General features: G+C 36.6%; 1 protein-coding gene and 1 pseudogene across 1 annotated transcript in view; both read left to right on the forward strand.

The window, feature by feature from the left end:
- Positions 1–26,094, forward strand: part of CTNNA3 (catenin alpha 3) — a 1,581,323-nt gene that overhangs the window by 1,123,105 nt on the left and 432,124 nt on the right. The window lies entirely within an intron of this gene.
- Positions 24,705–25,110, forward strand: LOC137208541 (small ribosomal subunit protein eS21 pseudogene; annotated as a pseudogene).

Consider the following 26,094-nt stretch of genomic DNA (forward strand, 5'->3'; position numbering starts at 1 on the left):
GTTTTTTAAGGAACCTCCATACTGTTCTCCATAGTGGCTGTACCAATTTACATTCCCACCAACAGTGCAAGAGGGTTCCCTTTTCTCCACACCCTCTCCAGCATTTATTGTTAATAGATTTTTTGATGATGGCCATTCTGACGGTGTGAGGTGATGCCTCATTGTAGTTTTGGTTTTCATTTCTCAGATAATTTAGTGATGTTGAGCATCTTTTCATGTGTTTTTTGGCCATCTGTCTGTCTTCTTTGGAGAAATGTCCATTTAGATCTTCTGCCCAATTTTTGATTTTTTTTTAAATTGAGATGCATGAGCTGTTTGTATATTTTGTACCAGAAATTTGTGCTATTTTGCTATTGCAACCCTATCAGACTAATACAGTATATTATATATATACATATTCTGTTGTTGTTGTATGAGAAGGAACACGAGCCTTGTGGTCTGACAGACTGGATTTGTAGGAAATATGCCTCTGCCATTTATTACTGATGTGACTGTTTAACTGTGGTTACTTTAATTAAGCTAAACCTAGAGTTTCCTGATCGGTTAAATGGACATAATGATCTCTACCTGATGTACTTGTACAGATTGCATATGTTGATATTTACCACAGACCTGAAATCTAATAACCTATAGGAATTAGTCCCTTTTTACTACTTTTGATCACAGAAAGCAATATTCCTACTGCTCCCATTCAGCAAAGACAATGCACTTATGTAATATTGCCAAGTAGATCTCCTTTAATAAAAGATTTTATCATTATAATCTCCCTCAGTGTGGGACAATTAACATGAAAATAATTTGACACCATTATATACCATTTTATTTTGTACATTTAAAAACTGTTTTGAAGCAGAGGATAGGATCTGGGGCATAGGGCAAAAACTGTAGATTGAAGGTTGGAAGGGGGTTGCAAAAGGCATTGTTAGTAGGAAATCAGAATCATAAAGCTTTGTTTTGGAGGTCTGGAGGGCAGAACAAGGTTGAAAGTAGTGGTATTTCTAGATATTTGGAGGACCGACCCGGGTGAAGAGCAGAAAAATACTCAAAATAAGATAGGCAGATCAAGGTGAACACCATCCACTTCAGTTACATGCTTTATGGAGTTGCTTAGATTTTAAGTACTGTCAGTTTAAGAGAAGAGAGCAAGAGACAGAGTGTTTTAAAGAGTTCATATGTTATATCGTGGCCATGAACTGGTGTTTCACAAAGAAAGGATTCTTATAATGACAAAGAGGAAGATGGCATGTAGGGGAGAGAATATTGCTTGGACTTAAGGTATGTGTGAAGCCCCAAAAAGCCAATATCTGCTAATAGTCGCTGCAAACTACTGTGCAGTTCTTATCGAAATACAGAATGAAATGTAGAGTTGGTTACATTTGTGTGCTCTGCCAGTGCTTACATTTTTCTAGAGATAATGATTGCTATTTAAAGTGTGCCTTTGAATCTAAGATGTAAAATCAGAAATCAAGTGGGCACTTTGTAAACTATAATACACCATGCAAATGTTGCTATTTATATATAGAGAGAGAACTGGAAGAAGCAAACATCTTGCCTTAACATACCCTTAATGCATGTCACCGGCTTCAGTTTCCATAATAATTGAAACAGAACAATATACAGGTTATTCTTTGATCTGTGAATTGCACAACGTCTCCCACAAAGGCTTTTCTGAAATTGTAAGGTTTATATTTAAGCAGGATCTCAAATCTGATGTATTTTCCCATTAGTTTACATATCTCGTAAAGTACATTTTCTTAAATGAGAAGGGTTTAGAAAGTAGTGCTCAAAGTTTACCTGGAGTGAGAAACTAGTTTGGCTATGAAAACTGGCTTTAGCAATGATTGCATTCTCTACTCACCTAATCTAGCACTCATTACATCATTATCTTCTCTCCAGTTGCAACAAGGCTTTGTGTTATACTCATGAATATTGATAAAACGTCCTACATGTATTAGCTCTAGGTCTTTCATGCTCAAAGTGATTCTCAGGTTTTGTAATAACTGATAACCAGTAACTCCTTGTACAAGGAGTCAGTAATTGCCGTTCTTCCGTATATAAAAGTTTGAGAGTATCCTTCCATTTTTTATTGGAGTCAGTACCCCATCAGAATTCTAAAATTAAGATATTGATTTTTTTATTTTACTCATCAGAAAGGTAAAGAAAAAAAAAGTCCTTTGAGGTACATTGTGTTTCTTTGTTTATATTAAGAAGCTAATATTCTAAATTGTGAGTGTGCTTCTTTCAGTGAGACAAAAGACATTTTCTCCATTAACTGGAGTAATTTAGAAAACAAGGGTAAGGAAGCATGCATCTGTTTTCCTAATAGTTTCCGTAAGAAAATTTGTTTTTTTTTTTTTCTTAGTGGATGGTTTTATAAATAGTCTAGTTATTTTGATAGCTAAAATCAAGTTTTGTGGCTTAAAAAATTATCCATTCATAAACTTTTTCGTCTCATACATTTCCCCATCTCAGTAAAAGATAACTCTTTTCCAGTTGCTTCTGCAAAAGACAGTGGAGTTGTCTTTAATGCTTCTCTTTTTTTAACATTCTCTGTATCTAATTTATCAGCAAAAGCTGACAGTATACTGAAAAGAAATCAAATCTATCTGGAATTCTTCCAGTTTTTACCACTACTAATATCTCTTAGCTTCTAATATGCCAAACAGATATTGGAAAGTTATTACCTGTTTTCACCCTTACTCTCCCCCTTCACCAGTCCATTCTCAATACTGGATCCAGAATTATTCTATTAAAGTTCAAGTCACATAATATCTCTCCACTGCTCAAATTCTTATACCAGCTTTCAAAAAAGTAAAAGACGCAAGTATCTATTAACTGTAGAATGGATAAATAAATCATGATATATCTGTACCGTGGAATACTATACAGGAATGAAAATGAAAAAAATACTGCTACTTGCAGTTAGTTGGGGTAGACATAAAAACAGTGTTGTGTCAAAGAAGATTAACACAGAAGAAGAGGGCATAGTTAGATTATTTTTCATAAAGTTCAAGTATAGTCAAAATTAGTCTGTATTAACGAAAGTTAGACTAGTGGTTAGATTTTGGGAGGTGTGGTAGTAACTGGAAGGGAATATGAGGGGTATCTGGGATGGGGTAATATATTATTTCTTGTTCTGGATGATGATTAAACATATATTCACTTTATTAAAAAATCAAATATACCTTTGTGATTTCATTTTTGAATATATTTGTTAATCTTGAAAAAATGCTTACTTTTGTAAAGAACAGATTGTTACATGTGGATATCTATCTGTCTATGCCTATGAATATGCGAAATTATTGTGCAAGTGCGAAAAAGTTATAACTTGTCTAGTTTTTATGTAAACATGTCTTGTATTGAAAAAGTATGCATTTTGTGACACAGAGTGCTTTACAACATGAAGTCAAGCCAAACATAGCCAAGATGATGACTCATACAATTTATTCTTATTACTTTACATTTTAAAGTAGGAAAATGAGTTTTATAAATAAATAAGATATTGGCTGTGATAGAAATTGTGATAAAATCACATATATTTGGAATACTTCATTTTCTCCATAGCTGAGTAGGTAATTGTAACATCATATTCTGTGTATCTACCGTGGCATTTGTCAGTATCTGACTTTTTCAAGAAAAATGAAGAAACAGTTTGCACGGTGGGAGGCAAGTGTCACATTGTAAATTTCTACTTCTGTTAAGCGTTATGAATAATAGTGCAAAACATTAAATGAGATATTGTTTAAATTGGTTTGACTTTAAGCAGCTGAGGTAACATTAGATAAGTTACTGCCACACTGTATTTTTGTGTCTTGAAAGAACAACTGCAGACTCCTAAAATAGTTTAGTAACCTACCACCAGGAACTTGCATACTGGGAGAATTAGGCTATTTCATATAAATATTTTAAATCTTTTTTAATGTCTCTGGAAGACTAGACTTTTTGAGTGAGCGTATATGGATCATATTATGTTATAATTGACCCTGAGGCTGTATCCCAATTGTGCTATTGTGAAGAACACGTTAAAAAATATATTTTCAAAAGAAAATTTTGTATATAAATATGGTTTTTAAAATATATTCTCATATAACAGGAAATACCATTCCAAAACAAAAACCAAAAACCTTCTAACTAAAATGGGAAAATCATCCACATTGCCCATATATGGTTTTAACCTTTGTTTTCTCAGTCACGCATCTACTGGTACCGTAGACTGTTACCTCCCTGGTTTCCCTCCCCACTCGCCATATGGCTGGTCATCTGTTATATGATAAGATAATACAGCATGTTCCAGAGTCTACAGGGGAGATGTCTTTGCTGTAGAAAGTATTGTCCAAATCTCAACAAACCTGGGCTCGATGATTCTTCATGTGTAAATCACACTTTGCTCTCAAAATATATAAATAAATAAAAGTAAATTAATCTCATTTTTTTTCTGTTCACTAGGATACAAGCACCCTTCCTTCTGCCAACGTATGTGGCCAGATTCAAGCTTCCATGGTTTCTGTGTAGGCTGGCATCTTATTCTCTCTTCAGCTTTTCTCACGTGACTGAGTAATTAGTTAAAAGCCCACAGAAGATGCTTTTGAAACACTAGACAACCCGCTCTTTTGTACATAATGGACTAAATAGCCAATTCTTATTATACTTTTACATATGTCAGTGTGAAATTGAGCAAGAAAGAAAAATCCACCCTCTGAGAGATTTGGAATATATTCAAAATGAGTATGTGAGCATTTCCAGCAACAAATGTATATTTGTAAGGCTTTTATGTTTGTTTGAGGCAGGTAGAAAGCAACTTCGAGTTTAATCGGTATAAGGACAGTATGGGAAAGCATTTTACTCATCTTCCAATATTGAATGATACTATAGATAGAACACCAAGATACTAGAAGCATGCTAAAAATTATGATTGCTTTTATAATTACAAAGAGACTACTTTCTTTTTTTTTACTGACGTACAGTTGAATTACATGTTGTGTTAATTACTGCTGTACAGGAAAGTGACTCAGTTCAAAAAGACTACTTTCTCAGTGAAAAGTTTTCAAAAAATAGAGAGGCATAGACAGTAAACAATGAAAGCTCTTTCATATCTGCAACCCCACAGGTTACCATTATTAACTGATAAAAACAAGCAAGCAAAAAATCCTTTTTTTCCCCTTTTCATTTTCTCTGTATTCTTACGGGTTGAGATGTAAAAATGAGAATCCATTCTAAGTAGGTGAAAGTTAAGATGATGACAGACATCTCTTACTCCTTTCTTTCAGGGTCAGACTTCTGGAAAGTATCTTGCTCAGTCTTTAGTTCGTCAGATATTTTTGTCTACCTTACGCAATCTATTCTTTTCAAGAGAATTCATGATAGTCTAATTACCAAAGGCTCAATGCTATTTCTTATTTTAATCCACCTGTCTTTTTCATTGACACTGCTGACTAGTTACGTTTGTTGACTCTCTCTTTTACTGCATTCTGTATGATTCTGGACTCTCTTGGCTATCTTCCCACTTCTGTTTACTTCTCAGTCTTTGCCGGCTTGTCCTACTCCGTTATTTCCTAACACTGGTATTTTTTTTTTTTTCTTCCCAGCATTTTCTCCTTTCTATTAGATTATCCATTCTCCTTGAGTAATATAATTAATACCCCAGGTTTCCACTAAAATCCATGTTCGTAACGGTCTTTGGAATGCTCCATTCAAATCCTCCAGCCTTGTATGATTCCAGCTACCCACTGTTTCCATGTCTAGATCCAGGTGGCTGAGAGTTACTAGGGAAAACACAATATGGCAGACTGATATCACTATAAAATAATGATTTTGGGCTTCCCTGGTGGCACAGTGGTTGAGAGTCCACCTGCCGATGCAGGGGACACGGGTTCGTGCCCCGGCCCGGGAGGATCCCACATGCCGCGGAGCGGCTGGGCCCGTGAGCCATGGCCGCTGAGCCTGCGCGTCCGGAGCCTGTGCTCCGCAAGGGGAGAGGCCACAGCAGTGAGAGGCCCGCATACCGCAAAAAAATAAAAAAATAAAAAAAATAATGATTTTAACTTCATTTGATCCCTTAATATCTCCAAATCCTACAGAGTTTTTTCTGTCTATCCAGATCTCTCACTATTTGGAGCTACAATTTGAAAACTTCTATACTCTCTTCAAACTTGCTATTAATGCATTCCACATTAATGTTTGCTATATGACCTTGCCTCCTACTCTATAGATTAAAAAGAACAAAAACAAATGTCAGTATTCTCTACCAAACTACATGCCTAGAACTTCTAACATATTCTGGATTCTTCCATTTCCAGTAGAAGAGTTGTTCCTATTACCCGTAGCCAACATTCCCAAGTTCTTCTGGACCTGTTCCTTCTTGTATTCTCAGGAATCTTACTTACTTAATCATATTTATATTATATATTTTATTTATGTTTATTTATTATGTATTTATACTATGTATTTTTATGTGTGTTTTACTTCTTAAGTGGATTCTCCCCCACATATTTTAAACATGCGCAAGTTACATTTAAACAAAAATTCCTCCAGTTATAGGCTGCCTCTGTCTCTTTCTTCCTTCATAGCCAAACTTCTCAAAAGAAAAGATATTATCTTTGTTTCCCCTCTTCCTGTTCATTTCTTCAATTGTCTGGCTTCTGTCTCCATTACTTCATATAAATGGTTCTTCTTAAAGTCAACAATTGTTTAAATAATACTAGAGACAAGGTACGTATTTCACTTTTCAATGTATGTAAAATTTCCTAACATTCTACAGTGTAGACCACTTTCTTCTTGACACGGTTTCTTCCGTTGGCATCCATAAACCCACACTCTCCTGGCTTTCTTTCTGTCTTTCTTGGCTTTCCATTCCATGACTCCTTTGCAAGTTCATTTTCTTCTTAGGTCTTTAGGTGTCCTCCAAGGTACAATGTTCTCCTTACTCCAAAATCTCTCCCTTACCCCTTAGATTAGTAAGGTGATCTTATTCATTCATTTTTAAGATTAAAAAATTCTTATGTTGATCACGGTTAGATGCAGGTTATTCAAAAATCTATATCTCCATAGCCTTCTTCTGTACGCCTCAGACCTAAGAACTCAATAGCATTTATATTTCTACTTAGATAATTCAAAGGTGCTTCCAACTCAGCATGTCCAAAATTAAACTCATGGCCCTTCATTCCAAATCACCACATTGCCACCACTTTCACTCTCTTTATTGCTACTCTGCTTTCAAATCCATTACCAGATTTTATTGATTCTATTTCTTAAATACCTGTTGTGTTCACTTTTCTTAATTTTCTTTATCATCTGAGTTAGAGCTTTCATTATCCCTCACTTTTGATCATCGTAATAGTCCCCAGCTGGTGTACCTACATTCACTTTTGACCATTTCTATTTCTGTGTCCGTAGGGCAGAGTGTTATTTTCAGAATACAATTTTCATTTCTCGTATACAGACCTCAGTTCTACTCCTCTTATATACCCACTGCATAATATCATTTAATAGCTTACTGTTGTTCTTGGGATAAAGAAGACAATTTTAACATGATTTTTAAGGAATCTCATGAGCGAACATCTTACTACATTTTCATATTTTTCTTATGGGACTCTCACCTTTGTTTACTGCGTTCCAACCAAAAAAGACATTTATTTTCTCAAAAGTAATAATTCACCTACCTTAGGACATTGGCTAATTCCTTTTTTTTTTTTTTTTTTTTTTTTTTTTTTTTGCGGTATGCGGGCCTCTCACTGTTGTGGCCTCTCCCGTTGCGGAGCACAGGCTCCGGACGCGCAGGCTCAGCGGCCATGGCTCACGGGCCCAGCCGCTCCGCGGCATGTGGGATCTTCCCAGACCGGGGCACGAACCTGTGTCCCCTGCATCGGCAGGCGGACTCTCAACCACTGCGCCACCAGGGAAGCCCGGCTAATTCCTTTTTTAAAAAATTTTATTTTATTTACTTTTTCATACAGCAGATTCTTATTAGTCATCAGTTTTATACACATCAGTGTATACATGTCAATCCCAAACACCCAATTCATCCCCCCCCACCCCGCCCGCGGCTTTCCCCCCTTGGTGTCCATACGTTTGTTCTCTAAATCTGTGCCTCAACCTCTGCCCTGCAAACCGGTTCATCTGTACCATTTTTCTAGGTTCCACATATATGCGTTAATACACGATATTTGTTTTTCCCTTTCTGACTTACTTCAAGTCTTTAGGTCCATCTGTGTCTCTACAAATGACCCAATTTCGTTCCTTTTAAAGACTTAGTAATATTCCATTGTATATATGTACCATATCTTCTTTACCTATCTGTCTGTCGATGGGCATTTAGGTTGCTTCCATGACCTGGCTATTGTAAATAGTGCAGCAATGAACATTGGGGTGCATGTGTCTTTTTGAATTATGGTTTTCTCTGGGTATATGCCCAGGAGTGGGATTGCCGGGTCATATGTTAATTCTATTTTAGTTTTTTAAGGAACCTCCATACTGTTCTCCATAGTGGCTGTATCAATTACATTCCTACCAACAGTGCAAGAGGGTTTCCTTTTCTCCACACCCTCTCCAACATTTGTTGTTTGTAGATTTTCTGATGTTGCCCATTCTAACTGGTGTGAGGTGATACCTCATTGTAGTTTTGATTTGCATTTCTCTAATAATTAGTGATGTTGAGCAGCTTTTCACGTGCTTCTTGGTCATCTGTATGTCTTCTTTGGAGAAATGTCTATTTAGGTCTTCTGCCCATTTTTGGATTGGGTTGTTTGTTTCTTTAATATTGAGCCGCATGATCTGTTTATATATTTTGGAGATTAATCCTTTGTCCGTTGATTAGTTGGCAAATATTTTCTCCCATTCTGAGGGTTGTCTTTTTGTCTTGTTAGTAGTTACCTTTGCTGTGCATAAACTTTTAAGTTTTATTAGGTCCCACTTGTTTCTTTTTGTTTTTATTTTCATTACTCTAGGAGGTGGATCAAAAAAGATCTTGCTGTGATTTATGTCATAGAGTGTTCTGCCTATGTTTTCCTGTAGGAGTTTTATAGTGTCTGGCCTTACATTTAGGTCTTTAATCCATTTTGAGTTTATTTTTGTGTATGGTGTTGTGGAATGTTCTAATTTCACTCTTTTTACATGTAGCTGTCCAGTTTTCCCAGCACCACTTACTGAAGAGACTGTCTTTTCTCCATTGTATATCCTTGCCTCCTTTGTCATAGATTAGTTGACCATAGGTACATGGGTTTATCTCTGGGCTTTCTATCTTGTTCCATTGATCTATATTTCTGTTTTAGTGCCAGTCCCATACTGTCTTGATTACTGTAGCTTTGTAGTATAGTCTGAAGTCAGAAAGCCTGATTCCTCCAGCTCCATGTTTTTCCCTCAAGACTGCTTTGGCTATTAGGGTCTTTTGTGTCTCCATACAAATTTTAAGATTTTTGTTCTACTTCTGTAAAAAATGCCATTGGTAATTTGATAGGGATTGCATTGAATCTTCAGATTGCTTTGTATATATAGTATATAGTGTAGTCATTTGCACAATATTGATTCTTCCAATCCAAGAACATGGTATATCTCTCCATTTGTTGGTATCATCTTTAATTTCTTTCATCAGTGTCTTATAGTTTTCTGCATACAGGTCTTTTGTCTCCATAGGTAGGTTTATTCCTAGGTATTTTATTCTTTTTGTTGCCATGGTAAATGGAAGTGTTTCCTTAATTTCTCTTTCAGATTTTTCATCATCAGTGTATAGGAATGCACAGATTTCTGTGCATTAATTATGTATCCTGCAACTTTACCAGATTCATTGATTAGCTCTAGTACTTTTCTGGTGGCATCTTTAGGATTCTCTATGTGTAGTATCATGTCACCTGCAAACAGTGACAGTTTTCCTTCTTCTTTTCCAATTTATATTCCTTTTATTTCTTGTTCTTGTCTGATTGCTGAGCCTAGGACTTCCAAAACTATGTTCAATAATAGTGGTGAGAGTGGACATCCTTGTCTTCTTCCTGATCTTAGAGGAAATGTTTTCAGTTTTTCACCATTGAGAATGATGTTTGCTGTAGGTTTGTCATATATGGCGTTTATTATGTTGAGGTAGGTTCCCTCTATGCCCACCTTCTGGAGAGTTTTTATCCTGAATTGGTGTTGAATTTTGTCAAAACCTTTTTCTGCATTTATTGAGATGATCATATGGTTTTTGTTCTTCAGTTTGTTAATATGGTGTATCACATTGATTGATTTGCATATATTGAAAAATCCTTGCATCCCTGGGATAAATCCCACCTGATCATGGGGTATGATCCTTTTAATGTGTTGTTGAATTCTGTTTGCTAGTATTTTTTTTTTTTTAAGATGAAAGTTACTTTAATTTATTTATTTTAATTTATTTATTTTTGGCTGTGTTGGGTCTTCGTTTCCGTGAGAGGGCTTTCTCTAGTTGGCGGCAAGCGGGGGCCACTCTTCATCGCGGTGTGCGGGCCTTTCACTGTCGCGGCCTCTCTTGTTGTGGAGCACAGGCTCCAGATGCGCAGGCTCAGTAGTTGTGGCTCACGGGCCTAGTTGCTCCGCGGCATGTGGGATCTTCCCAGACCAGGGCTTGAACCCATGTCCCCAGCATTGGCAGGCAGATTCTCAACCACTGCGCCACCAGGGAAGCCCTGTTTGCTAGTATTTTGTTGAGGATTTTTGCATCTATATTCATCAGTGATATTGGTCTGTAATTTTCTTTTTTTGTACTATCTTTGTCTGGGTTTGGTATCAGGGTGATGGTGGCCTCATAGAATGAGTTTGGGAGTGTTCCTTCCTCTGCAGTTTTTTGGAAGAGTTTGAGAAGGATGGGTGTTAGCTCTTCTCTAAATGTTTGATAGGATTCACCTGTGAAGCCATCTGGTCCTGGACTTTTGTTTGTTGGAAGATTTTTAATCACAGTTTCAATTTCAGTGCTTGTGATTGGTCTGTTCATATTTTCTGTTTCTTCCTGGTTCATTCTTGGAAGGTTATACCTTTCTAAGAATTTGTCCATTTCTTCCAGGTTGTCCATTTTTTTGGCATAGAGTTGCTTGTAGTAGTCTCTTAGGATGCTTTGTATTTCTGCGATGCCTGTTGTATCTTCTCCTTTTTCATTTCTAATTTTATTGATTAGAGTCCTCTCCCTCTTTTTCTTGATAAGTCTGGCTAATGGTTTATCAATTCTATCTACCTTCTCAAAGAACCAGCTTTTAATTTTATTGATCTTTGATATTGTTTTCTTGGTTTCTATTTCAGTTATTTCTGCTCTGATCTTTATGATTTCTTTCCTTCTCCTAACTTTGGGTTTTGTTTGTTCTTCTTTCTCTAGTTCCTTTACGTGTAAGGTTAGCTTGTTTATTTGAGATTTTTCTTGTTTCTTGAGGGAGGTATAAACTTCCCTCTTAACTGCTTTTGCTGCATCCCTTAGGTTTTGGATTGTCGTGTTTTCATTGTCTTTTGTCTCTAAGATTTTTTTTATTTCCTCTATGATTTCTTTAGTGATCTTTTGGTTATTTAGTAGCGTATTGTTTAGCCTCCGTGTGTTTGTCTTTTTTACGTTTTTTTCCCTGTAATTGATTTCTAATCTCATAGAGTTGTGGTCAGAAAAGATGCTTGATACGATTTCAATTTTCTTAAATTTACTGTGGCTTGATTTGTGACCCAAGATGTGATGTATCCTGGATAATGTTCTGTGTGCACTTGAGAAGAAAGTGTAATCTGCTGGTTTTGGATGGAATTTCCTATAAATATCAATTAAATCTATCTGGCCTACTGTGTCATTTAAAGCTTGTGTTTCCGTATTAATTTTCTTTTTGGATGATCTGTACATTGGTGTAAGTGAGGTGTTAAATTCCCCCACTATTATTGTGTTACTGTCAGTTTCCTCTTTTATAGCTGTTAGCAGTTGCCTTATGTATGGAGGTGCTCCTCTGTTGGGTGCATATATATTTGTAATTCTTATATGTTCTTTTTGGATTGATCCCTTGATCATTATGTAGTGTCCTTCCTTGTCTCTTGTAACATTCTTTATTTTAAAGTATGTTTTATCTGATATGAGTATTGCTACTCCAGCTTTCTTTTGATTTCCATTTGCATGGAATATCTTTTTCCATCCCCTTGCTTTCAGTTAGTATCTCTCCCTGGGTCTGAAGTGTGTCTCTTGTAGACAGCATATATATGGGTCTTGTTTTTGTATCCATTCAGCAAGCCTGTGTCTTTTGGTTGGAGTATTTAATCCATTCATTTTTAAGGTGATTATTGATATGCATGTTCCTATTATCATTTTCTTAATTGTTTTGGGTTTGTTTTTGTAGGTCCTTTTCCTCTCTTGTGTTTCCCACTTAGAGAAGTTCCTTTAGCGTTTGTTGTAGAGCTGGTTTGGTGGTGCTGTATTCTCTTAGCTTTTGCTTCTCTGTAAATCTTTTGATTTCTCCATTAAATCTGAATGAGATCCTTGCCAGGTAGAGTAATGTTGGTTGTAGGTTTTTCCCTTTCATCACTTTAAATATATCATGCCACTCCCTTCTGACTTGTAGAGTTTCTGCTGAGAAATCAGCTGTTAACCTTATGTGAGTTCCCTTGTATGTTATTTGCCGTTTTTCCCTTGCTGCTTTCAATAATTTTTCTTTGTTTTTACTTTTTACCAATTTGATTACTCTGTGTCTTGGCGTGTTTCTCCTTGGGTTTATCCTGTATGGGACTCTCCGCACTTCCTGGACTTGGGTGGCTATTTCCTTACCCATGTTAGAGAAGTTTTCGACTATAATCTCTTCAAATCTACTTTCGGGTCCTTTCTCTCTCTCTTCTCCTTCTGGGATCCCTGTAATGCGAATGTTGCATTTAATGTTGTCCCAGAGGTCTCTTGGGCTATCTTCATTTCTTTTCATTCTTTCTTCTTTCTTCTGTTCCACAGCAGTGAATTCCACCATTCTGTCTTCCAGCTCACTTTTCCATTCTTCTGACGCAGTTATTCTGCCATTGATTCCTTTTAGTGTATTTTTCATTTCAGTTATTGTATTGTTCATCTCTGTTTGTTTGTTCTTTAATTCTTCCAGATCTTTGTTGAACATTTCTTGCATCTTTGCCTCCATTCTTTTTCCGAGGTCCTGGATCATCTTCAGTATCATTATTCTGAATTCTTTTTCTGGAAGCTTGCCTATCTCCACTTCATTTAGTTGTTTTTCTGGGGTTTTATCTTGTTCCTTCATCTGGTACATAGCCCCTCTGCCTTTGCATCTTGTCTGTCTTTCTGTGAATGTGGTTTTTGTTCCACAGTCTGCAGGATTGTAGTTCTTCTTGCTTCTGCTGTCTGCCCTCTGGTGGATGAGGCTATCTATAGGCTTGTGGAAGTTTTCTGATGCGAGGGACTGGGTAGACCTGGCTTTTTCTCTGGTGGGCAGAGCTCAGTAAAACTTTAATCCACTTGTCTGCTGATGGGTGGGGCTGGGTCCCCTCCCTGTTGGTTGTTTGGCTTGAGGCCACCCAACACTGGAGCCTACCCAAGCTCTTTGGTGCGGCTAATGGCGGACTCTGGGAGGGCTCACTCCAAGGAGTACTTCCTAGAACTTCTGCTGCCAGTGTCCTTGTCCTTATGGTGAGACAGGGCCACCCCCTGCCTCTGCAGGAGACCCTCCAACACTAGCAGGTAGGTCTGGTTCAGTCTCTATGGGGTCACAGCTCCTTCCCCTGGGTCCCAGTGTGCACACTACTTTGTGTGTGCCCTCCAAGAATGGAGTCTCTGTTTACCGCTGTCCTGTCGAAGTCCTACAATCAAATCCCACTAGCCTTCAAAATCTGATTCTCTAGGAATTCCTCCTCCCGTTGCCAGACCCCCAGGTTGGGAATCCTGATGTGAATCTCAGAACCTTCACTCCAGTGGGTAGACTTCTGTGGTATACGTGTTCTCCAGTTTGTGAGTCACCCACGCAGCAGTTATGGGATTTGATTTTATTGTGATTGCACCCCTCCTACCATCTCATTGTGGCTTCTCCTTTGTCCTTGTATGTGGGGTATCTTTTCTGGTGAGTTCCAGTTTCTTCCTGTCGATGATTGTTCAGCTTTTAGAGGGAGTGAGAGCACATCCTTCTACTCTGCCATCTTGAACCAATCTGGCCTTGGCTAATTCTGTACTCCTTGATTCAGATATCTCCTCGCCACCTCCTTCTAACTTCTGCTCCTCTTTTAGTTCTCTGGCTTCCCAAATAGTCCAGACTTATTAAAAATTATTTGATATATGCTTGCATAATAATCAGTAACTTACTTTCATCCTTAACATATAATTGCATTATTATTTAATTTATTTTTTCTCCTCTAATCTGTGAATTCCATAAGGTTATAGACTGTTTCTGGTTTTTGTTCACTGTTGCATTACCTGTGTCTAGTTCAGTACTGGGCACAATCTAGTATTTAATTAATATTTGCTGAATGAGTAAATGGATGCAATCCTTATTTGTGCATTGGATTCAGGTTTTTGTTGAGTGTCCTTTTAAATTTCTAATTGAGTCAAATCACAAACTTTTAAGGAAAAACTACCTATGTAACACTAATACCTACTTCAGGGGATAATCTACCTTTAAAATATACCATCTTGCTTATACTCTTCCTGCACAGAATCCTTCAACAATTTAGGCAGGTGGACAATCATTTGGTATAATCTCCCTATACTCTTACTTTTTGAAATGCATCCAATTAATTCCTATTTCCTTTTGGCTGTCTGATAGCATAGGTCTTGACTATTATAACATCTGTACTGATTATATCACTGTTTAAAGAATTTATGTAAGTTGTCTAGAAATGCTTTTTCAGACAGCTAAAACAAGTAAGAATTTCCTGATTTGCATTTTAATATTAAAATTGATATTCTCTCAGTTACAGTATAATAGCTATGCCATTGGTAAATGCTTATTTATTAATGGCTACTAAGAAGTAAGTTTTATAAGTTCAAGCGTTAGCTACTTATACTACAGAAGACTCTCTCAGTACTGTTGGATGTTCTGGTTGGGGAAGAAAAAGAGAATATGTGCACTAATAATTACTAGTATCACTCTTGTTTTTCAAACACCAGGAAGGTGTATAAGTTAATACTCAGATTACCAACCTAAAAAAAACGTTTCCAGTTTCAAATAATTAAAATCTGATCTCATTCATCTTCAACAAGGACAAAAATTCCCTGGGTAGGACCGTCTAAGCTCTGACTTCACTTCTCTAAACCCTTTCATGTAGGTTGGCTTCATCTTTTAACTGTTAGCAAGATGGCTATAGCATTTCTGAGTATTAAACCTGTACACCAAAATTTTCCAGAGGCAGAAAAAGAGTTATATCATTTTGAGTCCCTTTCTAAGAGCCCAGATGTGGTCTCATGTCTCCTTGCTTAGAACTGAAGTGCATGCCCATTCTTAAACCAATCCCCGGCAAGGACAAAGGGTCCGCTATTTTTGTCTTGGACAATTAGATCCTACTCTCTGAGTCTGCAGAACGGATATAGTTTGAAGTACATGACCTACTGGAGGAGATTTGATACGTACACAAAAATCAGTATTTGCTTAGGGGAAACTGGGTAGAGAACGCTGAGTGGTTATTTAAGAGCTGTCTGCTGCAGTCAGCATTCATTCACTCATTAATGCTGTATTGAGGACCTACTATGTAGGATTATAAGTATTCTGATGAGGTAGTACATGGATGCACATCCAAAGGGCACAATCAACACAAAAAGAATCAAGAAGAACTTGCCCAAAGGAAGAACTGTCTTGGCTGAGACCTAAGTTATAAGTAAGCGTTAAAGGAACAAAGAGCTCATGAAGAGTGTTCTAGACAGAGAAAACTGGTTAAAGAAGAAAATTCTGTCATGTCTGCCATTTCTTCATTGTGTGTGTCGGTATATATATATATATAAAGAGAGAGAGGGAGGGTTTACTATGTGCCAGGAAGGGTTCTAGTCTTGGGATTAGAGTCCCTGGCCTTTTGGGGTTTACAATATAGTGGGAGGAACAGTCAATGAACAGATATATGAACATATATTATCATGTCAGTTACTGATGAGTGCCTTAAAGAAGAAGCAGGCAAAGGGCCAAAGAAGGATGGGAAATGACACTTTGCATCCATGCTTCTCAAACGTTAACGTGCATATGAGTCAGCTGGGGATATTACTAAAATGTAGATTTTGATTCAGTTGATCTAGGATGAGGTTTGTGGTTCTTTGTTTCTTGTAAGCTCCTGGGTCTTGTCAATGCTGCTAGCTCATGAACCCCACTTTGAGTTGTGAGCCTTTAAGGGTGATATTTGAGCAGAGACCTGAGTGAAATAAAGGACTGGGCTCTTATAGAGAATAAAATTCCACGAGAGGACTAAACGCAAGGTTAAAAGGTTAGTGTAGTTGGACACAGTGAATGAGGGGAAGAAAGATAGTAAATGAGGTTAAAGGGATCTCCCAACAGTCAGATCATGGAGAGTTTGTAGGTCATGCAAAGGATTTTAGATAGCTCTTAGTGTGATGAGATACCCTTGCAGGATGAAATGTGGATTAGTCACTATTCTCCAGAGAAACAGAACCAAACAGAGCAGAGAGAGAGACAGAGACAGAGACAGAGAGAAAGATTTTAAGGAAGTGGCTCATGAAGTTATGGAGGCTTGCAAATCCAAAATATGCAGGGGTAGACCTTCAGGCTGGAGACCCAGGGAAGAACTGACTATGTAGTTTGAGTATGAAGGCTGTCTGCTGGCCGATTTCTCTCTTCCTCAGGAAGGCCAGTCTTCTTAAGTCTTTCAATTCATTTGGTTAGGCCTACCCATATTATGGAGGGAATCTGCTTTACTCAAAATCTGTTGATTTAAATGTTAATCTCATCTGAAAAATACCTTCACAGCAACATCTAGATGTGTTTGATTAAAAATCCGGGTATGGTGGCCTTGCCAAGTTGACACATAAGATATAACACAGAGGGCAGGTAAATATGTGATCTGGTTTTATCATTTCCATCTAATAAATATTGGTCATGTCTGTGATGTCAGTGGGTCACACTTTATGATTTCCAATGTTCCTGTTAGTTCCAAAATCCACAACTCTATGATATTCCCATTAGAAAATCCCTCGGACCATATACACTTGGAACAAAACTTCTAGTTAGGAACCACATTGACGCCCAGTGGTGTTCTCTGTGTTATTTTTTTTTAGAATTTTCTGAGCAAATAAGCAGACCCCAGATCACCAAGGTTATGAAGCAGGTCAATTCAGAATAGACAGGACATGCTTCCTGAGCCCAGTTCTCAACAAGTAGAACAGTCTCATTAGATTTGTCTTTGTGAAAACTACTTGCCTTGGCATCTCAGAGGCAAGGAAATGAACAATTTGCTCTCATGTGCAGTAAGATCGAAGAACTTACTTTAATGCAGGTCTTAACCAGATTCTCACTGCAAAGCTACCGTAATAGGACTATCTAACCTGATACAGGATTTTTATATGGCAAAGATCAGGATGTTGGGTAATATCAGATATATTTTGTCACGTTGAAGGTGATCCAAAGTCTGAATACTTACTTACCTTATTTAAATATTTGAAAATTTTACCACCGTGTACAAGTCCCAAAAGATGTTTTCATCTTCTAAGAACACACAGTGTTTCCCAGGAGGGAGCTTCCGTTGCACATCAGCCTATTGATTTGGTGACCAATCACTATTGCCCTAAACTTTAAAATAAGACAGCTGTCTTATATTGAATGTGTTCTGCATGTGGCTGACTTTTATAGTACATCTCTTGGGACATTTTGTTAACTCCTGACAGGCTATTTATTTGTAGCATAGCTGTAGCTCTGAAATCTATTGTAATCATTAGGTAGTCTTTCCCACTTCTGAAATTCTGCTACCGTTTGTCCTTTCTGCACCCTATGTCATTCATTCTTAATACCAGATACCATATGGAATCAAGGAAGAAAATCAGCGTTTCTCCATTGCAAGCCCATATTTGGAATTTAGTTGAATAGGGACACTGTTTAAAAGCATGTTCCAGTTTTCTGGTTGAAACTGTTTTTTGTGTGTTTTTGGTTTTGGTTTTTAATATAGCTGGCTACCTTCAGAATAATTGTCCATTCCAATTAGCCTATAAAAGGCAAATTTCTTGTCATTGTTAAATCCAGTTTAATAATCTTATTTTCCTACGTTTAAGAGAAAGATTTTGACTTTTCATCTTCATGTGCTATACTTGCTCCTTGAGGAGGAAATAGCAGTCATGTCAGGGGAATAATGCTCACAGAGAAGCAAGTGTGAGTGAGAACATTGTGGGGAAGAATGAATTGGATTAAGCCCTGCTGAATAGGAGATGACATTTAGAGGGGAAATTTAGACCTACTATCATGCACTTCCTAGAAATATTTTAGTTAAATTTTTTCTATTTCAAAATAATGCATATTCACTGGAGGCCTGAAACGAAAGTCAAAATTCTCCAGAGATTTAATTTCATGAAATTTTGCCCGATAACATACTTTCCCTTCCTCATAATTTTTCGGAGACTCTAAAATAAAGATATTAATACGATTTTTTGATAGAAAATACTAAACCATTTTCCATCAAATACTAAGTATAGGGCTTCCCTGGTGGCGCAGTGGTTGAGAGTCCACCTGCGGATGCATGGGACGTGGGTTCGTGCCCCGGTCCGGGAAGATCCCACATGCCGCGGAGCGGCTAGGCTCGTGAGCCATGGCCGCTGAACCTGCGCCTCCGGAGCCTGTGCTCCGCAACGGGAGAGACCACAACAGTGAGAGGCCCCCGTACCGCAAAAAAAAAATAAATAAATAAAATACTAAGTATATAATTGCACATGGAACCGGAAGGATCCTGTGCCCCCAGTTAAACATCTACACTCCTTACCTCCTATCTATGAAACGTGTTCCTTCCTTATGCTGATTTGTAAAAAATAGAGAAGGGGCCGCTCCTCTACTCCGACCATGTAGTTTCTTTGCTTCTCCAAAATACCTTGCCCAGTTCCAACTTTTCTTCCATAGCCTGAATTAAACCTATTTTTTCCAGGCTGGAGCAAGGGAAGGAATAGTTCCTGAGTTCCTTCTTGTCATATAGGGGATTATTTAATTTCCTTTCAGATTATAGAGTATACATGAGTCTCATAACTTTCATAGCTTATTCTGGTCTTGGGAATGACTTTTCATATAGTGCTAATGCTTTCCTGGTCATTTTTTATGGAGTTTGGGGAGTCACTTTTTCTGCATGTTCTTCTACTCACATCTTAGCCTGAAGTCTGTTATTTGGAAAGTTTTCAAGTTGAAAGAAGAATTTCAGCTAGATCATTTAGAAGTAATAGAAATGCAGAAGAGAAAACATGCGAACACAGAAGCTAGGAGAACTGCAGTAAGAAATAATAATTTAATGATAGGAGATAGCAATTTAGTGAAAGGAACTGCTTTGTGTTCATTCATCCTCTGAGAATGCAAATGCATTCTCTTAGTTTGACCTTTAACTTTAGAAAATCATCCTTAAAGAAAATTTTGGAAAATAAAAAATTTTGTAGGAGATGAATACTGTTTTAAGTACAAAGGATTATTTTAATTTCTAATGACACTAACTCTGCACTCAGATCTTAGTTCATATCCTGGTTCTTCCACTTCCAGCTACTTAGGACTTCAGTGAAATTACTCAGTCATTCAGCTTCAGTTTCCTCGTCAACAAGGGAAACTGTTATTACCTGTATTATAGGATTGTTGTGAGAATGAAATGAAATAATTTACATACGATTATAAGATGCTTAACATAAGGACTGGCATTTTATAAGCCTTCTATAAATCTTGGCTTTCATTATTTTTAGTGTCACTGTCAGGTAAATGCTGACCTGGTATTATGGGCCTGGGACAAAATAGGAAAGAAACAGAGGAAAGGATGGTAGTAATAAATAGAATAGGAAGAAGCATGTATACAAATGCTAATGAGATTATAATTATATTGATATTACATATGAGAGGGAAAATAACAGGCAGTTTTATCTACCAAGAATAAAAAAGAAGGTAATATATGAAGTTCATATATAAAGTTTTATTCATATGTAAAGTTCAGATTTCAAATCATTGTTACAAAGTAAAAGCAAATTGAACTTTATAGAAAGTTGTTATACATGGTATCAAATCATATCCCCCTCCAACTTTATTTGGAGACTTTCTTATCAATAAATAAATGGCATGTGAAACCAGTTTATTGCATTCTTTCTCTTTTAAATGTACATTCTTTTTGAGGAGTAGAGAGGTTATCCATGTGGAGGGAATTTAAATAAAACTTTTTTTTCTGCAAGTAATAATTGGAGACATACAAGAATATTACCTCAGTAAATGAATGAAAAAAGAGCACTCTTTGAGATGAGGAAACGATTATAGTACTTTTGAAATATTACAACTTGTTGTAAGAGATAAGATGCAAGTAGAAACAGAAGCTATGTATGTGAAATACTGAGACATCAATCCTGTCTGCTAGAGGGTCTATAGATGGACTGCCATCCAAAAGCCAGGGTCACATCCTGTACTGTTTTATTCCTCTACTCATTAATTTCACAGAAAATCGTTTTCATAGAAAATCAGTTTTTATAGAAAATGTATGACCTAATCACTCAGCAACATATTCCCTATTCTTTTAAAATTTTATTTCAATTATATAGTGTGTAATAGCCGTAATAAATGGACTGTTGTTAAAATATATGCTACATATAAGTGTCTACTATATATATGGAATCTGAATATCTATAACTTCTTCAACTGTGGGGGTCACCCTTCTTTTTACGGCTCATCTAGAATGATCTGTCTGCCTATGACTCCTCTTCCATGAGTGTACAATGTCCAGTCTTTTTATGAGATTCGCTCCACAAATTTTTCAGATCCCTGGGAAATACTCATGTCCCACAAGCATGTCTGACTTGTGCTTGTATTCTCTCACTCTCTACTCCAACTCCAGGCTCCTCTGTTGGTCAGTTTTTGCCAGATTGTAACTGTTTCTCCATGCTACTACTTTTCCCTCTTTTATCACTTCAACCCACACCAAGCTCTAACATTTAACACTTTTTTTTTTTTCCTGAAGGGCTGAGGATAGCTTAAGGAATTTAAAACACACAAAGAAAAATGTTTTAAAACAACAAACCAAAACAGTAGTCTAGACACCAAGGCTTTATTATAAGAAGTGAAATTTCTTGAGAGGAAAAGGGATTTGTGAGTTCCAAAGAACCAGAATTTATACTATAAATAATAGAGCAGGAAAGAATACAGAATTTGATGTCAGAGCAATGTACCCAGCAGTTGTGAAGAAAATAAAAGTTCAACCATTTGGTAAGTGAGAAATGATATGAGAAATTTTACCTGGGATTATATGCCTCCTAAACCCTTGAGAAGGTCCTAGTTCTCCTTCTCTGTACCCCAGACTGGGAAGAGTGGGAAAGTCAACAGAAACACTGATGAGGAAACGTAAGAATAAGGGACTTGTGCCCTATTGCAGGCTGATTAAAAACCTCTAGGTCAAACATGGTTCCCTGGTTTTAGCTTATTCATAGTTGAGGAAGTCTAAGCCGATGTTACTATAGTGTGGTCCACAAATCTGCAACTTATATGAGTAGATGGTTTTTTCTCCAATTCATTATTAGAATGTGTCAGAATCAATGCACTGGTTTGTTTATGGAAAACGCCTTACTATGAAAACTGTCAGATAAACAGTACACAAAGTATTATATTTAATTTACATTCTGCTGCAAGATTATTATTTCCTTGTGAACTGGCACTTTGAATAGTATTTGTATAGACAAATGGAACTGAGGGCAGTATTGAATTAAATTATTTAAGAAAACTGACAAGAGAACATAAGTGAAGGCTTATTGTACCAGGTATTAAACGAAGCATAAAAGCTACTATAATTAAAACAGTATCGTATAGGCACAGGAATATGCAAATAGATCTATGAAAAACAATAGAGAAACCAAGATCAGATCCATATGAAACAGGAATTTAATCTAAGAAAAGTGGCATTTTGGACCATTTGGGAAAGCATTTAATACATTTTGTTTTGACATTTCATTGTTTATGTTGGCAGAAACAAATGTTAAGTCCATTATTCGCATCATAACAAAAAAGTAATTTCCATAGCATTAGCTTGCTAGGGCTGTCATAACAAAATGCCACAGACTGAGTGGCCTAAACAACAGACATTTATTTGCTTACAGTGCTGGAGCCTAGAAGTCCAAGATCAAGATGCTGACAGGGTTGGTTTCTGGTGAGACCTCTCTCTCTGGCTTGTAAATGACTACCTTCCCGCCATGTCCTCACATGGTCTTTTCTCTGTGTGTGAGCTGAAAAGGAGAGCTTTGGTGTCTCTTCATCTTCTTATAAGAACACCAGTCCTATTGGATTAGGACCCTGCCCTTATGATTTTGTTTAACCTTAACCATCTCCTTTAAGGTCCTGTTTCCAAATACAGTCGTGTTGGCAGTTAGGGCTTCAACATATGAATTTTGAGGGGACACAGTTCAGTTCATAATATATGTGAAAGAAAAAACACAAATGTTTTGATGAAATTATAAGGATAATATGTTTAAAGAGTAAAGGAATTCTACCATATAAAACACAAAACACAAATCTAGAATCCATAACACAGTGCTTTCATCCAAGTTGTTGATCACATCAGTCATTCTTTTATAGCTGAGTAGTATGCCATTGAACGGATGTATCACATTTGTTCATCCATCTGTTGAAGGACGTTTGGAATATTTCCAGTTTGTATGATTATGACTAGGATTGCTATAAATATTCATGTACAGGTTTTTGAGTAAACGTAAGTTTTCACCCTCTAAGGTTAATACCCAGGAGTGGGATTTCTGAGGCATACAGTAAGCATCTGCCTTGCATGTCTCCACATAGGCCATGTGGGAAAGGCTTAACTACAGCAGATCTAAGTCTTGGCAGAATTCCCTGCGATATTCCTGGAACATGAGAGCATGCCGGAGCTTGTGAACAAGACCATTTTCCACCTGCTTACCTATCTTCCCAGGAAGGTGTCATGAGGCAGTTTCTTATCACCTCCAGTGTTTTGAATAGATGTAAGAATTTTGGCCTTGCTGCCATTAGTGTACAACGACAGACTATAAAACAGCTTACCTTTAAATTGAAATTGGCTTCTCAGTGAGTAACAGGTTACACTGACACTCATGTCACATCGTCATATTATTTGGCCCCTTTTGTTTCAGTGTCATCCTTGGGGACCAGGGACATGGGGAGCTGGCACTTTTGCTCATCTTTCTTTTGCTTTCTTGTAAGTTATAAATTGTCTGGATCTAACAGGAATTTCTTGTTTCTTTAAAGACAAATCAGTCCTTTGCCAGGATTTTGAATTATTTACAATTTTTTAGAAATTATGAATAGAGCTTACCTACATATTCATTACAGATTTTTGTGTGAACATAAATTTTTATTTAAATTCCCAGGAATAGTATTGTTGAGGCATATGGTAAAGAAGAAACTACCAACCAGCACATATGTGAGAGTTCCAGTTTTTCCACGTTCCCACCAGAACTTGGTATTTTCAGGAACATTTAAATTGAGTTGTTTGTTTTCTTATTATTGAGTTTTGAGAATTCTTTATATATTTTGGGTACAAGATCATTATCAGATATATAATTTATAAATACTTTCTCTAATTCTGAAGTTTATCTTCTCGTTCTCTCAACAGTGTGTTTGAAGAACAAAAGTTTTAAATTTTGTTGAAATCTAATTAATAATTATTTATTTTATGGAATGTGCTTTTGGTATAATGTATAAGAACTCTTTATCTAACACCAGGTCATAGAAGTTTTCTCCTATATTTAAAACAATATTTTATGGGTTTACATTTCATATTTAGATCATGATCCATTTTGAGTTAAATTTTTGATAACATATGAGGCTTAGGGTAGATTATTTTTAGTACATAGGGATATCCAATTTTTCCAATATTATTTGTTGAAAAGACTATTTTTTTCTCCGTTGGATTCTTTTGCATTTTGTGAAAAATCACTTATCCATGTATTTCTACACTATTATGTTTCATTGATCTATGTGTCTATCCCTTCACCAATACCCCATTGTCTTGATTACCATAGCTTTACAGTGAATCTTAAATTTAGGTAGAATGATTCCTCCAACTTTATTCTTCTTTTTCAAAATCACTTTAGTTATTCTAGATCTTTTGAATTTTCATATACTTTAAAAAATCAGGCTGTCTATATCTAAAAAATCCTACTTGGAATTTCATTAGAATTGCAATAAATGTAAGTATCAATTTGGGAACAACTGATGTTTTTACAATGTCGAGCCTTCCAACCCCTGAGCATAGTATTTTTCTCAAATTATTTAGGTCTTTGGCATCTTTCATCAGCATTTTGTTCCTTTCAGCATAAAGATCCTGTACATGTTTTGCTAGATTTATACCAAAATATTTTTGAGGTTTTGTAAATCATATTCTTATTCACTTTTGGTAGGATTATTTATCTTGTGCGGATTGGTGAAAATGTTCTCTGAGGGCAATTTGGCAGACTCTACAAATTTGAGAATGTACTGATCCAGCTTTTCCAGTCTTAAGAATCTATCTTACAAAAATATTTTCACATACGAACAAGGGTATAAAGATATTAATTACTCTGTAATAAAAACAAATAGAGATAAAATTTCTATAGAAAAGGATATAAATAATTATGATTCAGGTACATCATGGGTTCTTATGGCCATTAAAAAAGTGTGAAGTTCTTTCTGCGCTCGCGCTCATTGTGGTGCCACCAGACGCTCCCTCAGCATGCAGAACGATGCCGGCGAGTTCGTGGACCTGTACGTGCCGCGGAAATGCTCTGCCAGCAACCGCATCATAGGCGCCAAGGACCACGCGTCCGTCCAGATGAACGTGGTCAAGGTTGACAAGGTGACAGGCAGGTTCAACAGCCAGTTTAAAACCTATGCCATCTGTGGGGCCATTCTCAGGATGGGCGAGTCAGATGACTCCAGTCTCCAACTGGTCAAGGCTGACGGCGTTGTCTCAAAGAACTTCTGACTGGAGAGGATCCTGGATGTGGAACGTGTGTTATAAATAAAGAGTGAAAACCTAAAAAAAAAAAAAAAAAAAAAAAGTGTGAAGTTGATCTGTTGGTACTGATGTCTCGTATATGTAATTGACAAGTAAAAACAAAGCTGTCACAAATAAATATATAGTATACAAATTTTTTGGTGTGTTTTATTTTTAAGAGAACACTACAGAGAAAGAACTGGAAGGATATAGATAAACTGTTAAGTATAGCTATCCATGGGATGGAATGGAAATAATTAAAAGAGATTTAACATTTTATATGATCTATCTATATTGTTTGACTTTTTGTAATTAAAAATATAAAAGTATAGGAGAAATTTTATAAATGAAAGAGTACGTGATTTTATTTTTTAGACCTTTATAAATCAGGAACTATTCAAATTTGGGATTAGAATGATTCCCAAATCTTTCAGGTAGAAATTTTGAACTACCATGAAATATGGTTACAGATAATACGTTGGAAAGCGTGGCAGGTTTGACCTTGGCAGGATGCTGACAAAGCAAGAGAGAGGCATGGACATATATACACTACCAAACGTAAGGTAGATAGCTAGTGGGAAGCAGCCGCATAGCACAGGGCGATCAGCTCGGTGCTTTGTGACTGCCTGGAGGGGTGGGATAGGGAGGGTGGGAGGGAGATGCAAGAGGGAGGAGATATGGGAACATATGTATATGTATAACTGATTCACTTTGTTATAAAGCAGAAACTAACACACCATTGTAAAGCAATTATAACCCAATAAAGATGTTAAGAAAACAAAAAAAGAGATAACAGGAGTTAGCATTTGCTTTGTGTTACGATAAAAGGGTTGAAACTTTTCAGGAGAGCTGTCAGCCAAATTTTTTATAATTTAATTTTCCAGTGATATTTTATAAAAAAGGAATTACAAATCCAGGAGTCCAATAAATCAGTATTTTCTTAAAGTTTTAAGGAAATTTTTACAACTGTATTGTTCTTAATTGTTCTTACATTTAACATTTAATTAATAAATTGTCTCTGAATCTAGATAATTTTTATATGCTTTCTTAGGCAACTAG

This window comes from Pseudorca crassidens, chromosome 16 (genome assembly GCF_039906515.1).
Source record: "Pseudorca crassidens isolate mPseCra1 chromosome 16, mPseCra1.hap1, whole genome shotgun sequence".
In the NCBI taxonomy this organism is placed as follows: domain Eukaryota; kingdom Metazoa; phylum Chordata; class Mammalia; order Artiodactyla; family Delphinidae; genus Pseudorca; species Pseudorca crassidens.